This window comes from Loxodonta africana, chromosome 18 (assembly GCF_030014295.1).
Source record: "Loxodonta africana isolate mLoxAfr1 chromosome 18, mLoxAfr1.hap2, whole genome shotgun sequence".
NCBI classification, from domain to species: Eukaryota; Metazoa; Chordata; class Mammalia; order Proboscidea; family Elephantidae; genus Loxodonta; species Loxodonta africana.
The window spans coordinates 57,941,245-57,943,900 of record NC_087359.1 but is presented as its reverse complement, the minus strand read 5'-3'; the positions used below and the strand labels follow the sequence as shown (position 1 = coordinate 57,943,900).

At 38.5% G+C, this 2,656-nt stretch overlaps 1 pseudogene; it reads right to left on the bottom strand.

Moving 5' to 3' along the window:
* Positions 1-415: 415 nt before the first annotated feature.
* Positions 416-1,757, bottom strand: LOC100663529 (tyrosine-protein phosphatase non-receptor type 2-like; annotated as a pseudogene).
* Between the last annotated feature and the right edge of the window lie 899 nt (positions 1,758-2,656).

The following is a 2,656-nucleotide window of genomic DNA, read 5'->3' as shown; positions in this document are numbered from 1 at the left end:
GGAATGGTGCCTGAGGGCTCCCTGTGATTCAGCTCCATTAGTTCCTCTCTGCTTCTGAACTGTCTCTTCCTCCCCCGACCCTCTGTTCATTTTCTAAACTTGCCTTTGATGCTCAGGGCTCCTAGCTTGTCATAAATATACTCATTTCACTTGTTTTTTCGGGTCTTTGTTGTAAAGAGGGCTTGCCGGAAGCTTCTGTCTATTCTGCCATCTTGGCTCTGCCTCAGTCTTGGTATATTCTTTTTTTTTTTTTCTATTTAATAAAAATACTTAATGCTGCCAAAAAAGTATAAAAATACAGAAGGAATGGCAAAATACAAAGTAGTCTCCCCTAATTTGTTTCTTTTACATCTTTCTACATTTCATACACTCATTAAAAAACACTTAATACATCAAATTAAAGGATTCTTTAAAGTCTTCTGCTGGTGGGTGTTCTTCATTCCCTGGATGTAAAGTTTACTTTGTAAACAGACAGCTGTGAGGCAATCTACGGGTCTATCAAGCCTCACTTTAGTTTCTGGAGTGGGCTTCAGGTCTTGCTTTGCACATCAATGGTTCAAAATTTATAGTTGCAGAATATTCGCAAATCGTGAATACTTAGGTGTCTGTCAATCTTGGCCTTTTTCGTTCAGTCTCATTTAGCCTCTGCTTCATCTGTCGCACCTTCTGAACAGTGTTAGCTTTTCTGTCCTCTCGAATACATTTCCGCAGAGCACTCTCACTCTTTCCCTCTACAGTATTTTGCATTTCAGAGGACAGTCCTGTACACCTGTCACCTGTAAGTTTTCCTTCTTCTAAGCTCATTCTGTTCCCATTGTATCTTTCAGTCACTATTTTGGTTGGTGAATGATCAAAAGGAGGAGACAAGTCTTTCTTAGAAAGCTCTTTCCACAGTTCCTGTATGTTTGAATCTCCCTTTATAAACTTTACTCCTTCTATTATAGCCATATATGAGAATCTGAGCTGATCTGGTGTCTGAATAAGTCCTATTCGATATTTTCTCATGTTCAGTAATACTTGTTTAATGTTAGTATCATTTCCTTTTTCCATCAAAATCAGACAGCTGTCTACTAGGGAAAAAGTGTCAGATCGCCCGATGCCGGCACTGAAGTGAACTACAACGGTCCTATGCTCAGGGCTCAAGGAGCCAAATTCTCTCACTTTAAATAAGAAATTGAGAAATGAAGCTAGTGATTCAGGGACTCCAAAATCTGGCCAGGTGGTACAATGAAAGTGAGATATTGTTCTGGTTTCACCACTATTGGTATTTTCTAGTTGTAGTAGATGCACCGTATACTATGATTTCACATCTTCTGATAAGAACTTCACAATAAATACTGTTTCTTTAAACAGCATCTCTTGGTCATCTTTTTTGGCCAGCACTGTGCACATTTAACCGATTCCTTCTCTACAACTCAGTTTAGCATGACCATTGCTTTGGTCTTTTGCTGCCAAACCATGAGCCAGAAATGACAACGTGTATTAGGAAGTGAACGCTGTGTTAAGATGTAACTCCTTTGTGCCTCTTCTATGTCAACCAAACTGGCATTAATATAATCATTTTCAGTATTTTGCAGTTTAACACGACTGTGATCATATGGGCTCACATCTCTGTATCTGTTTCCATTTCTGTTTTCTGGAAACTTGACCACCCTATGAGGATAGTCATGGGACTCATTTCAAATTTCCAGGTACAGCTGCTGCCAACAATTCCGAGCATCCAGCTCATCAAACTCCCGCTGGACGGTGATGGACATGGTGGCAGGAGCTACAGACGCGAAGGAAGCTAGGTCCGTGGAGAGGTTCATGCCCCGCGCCCAGTATATTCTTGATATATTCTAACTATATGGTATTATGTCCCAAGGTTATGTGTTACATCTGAAGTTCTTTAAAAATATGGTTCGAAAACTTTTTTTAACTGATTTTATTTGGCCTTTGTGTTGTGGTTGTAATTAATTTCTATCAGGTCTTTCACCATTAAGAATTATGTTTATAAACTAGTCATGACTGTATTAAGTTTTGTCATCTACAGATAAGTTTTTACTTTCTGAATACATATGACCAGAATATCTCAAGAAAAAAAAAAGATGGACTATATTGGTCTTATGAAAGAGACTGTGAGTAGACTCAATCAAAATTTCCAAAATTCTTATGCAAATACTGGTGGGTTCACAGACTGTGGTTGATGCAGTATCACATGAAAGAGAAGTTAACTACATAAGGCCGAGGAAACGATATGACACTATGGGTTTTATGGGGAATATTTCTCATGTTTTAAGGTTTTTCTTTCTGGAAATAAGAAATGCTTTAAGGTTCTACTTTCCGGAGATAAGAAACCATATTCCTCTTTTCTCCTAAGTTATCTAACTAGTGGGTTTAGATATTGTTAACTCTTGAATTAACAATCTTAGGTTTGGCAGAATGTAGTTGTTGCTGGGGCACATGAAAAGCAGTTACGGATGCTGCTTATGCACAGACAAACACCTCAGGAGATTTGTTTCCTTGGTTCAAAGACCTTAGGGTCATGGTTTCATTGGTTATTTCGTACAATCGGCCTAATGTTAGTGTTTCTATCCTACCTCCTGATTTGCTGTGTGGTGCCTGAGAACTTCAAAAAGGATACTAATTGAGCATTTTTGATCAAAGAGTCTATAAC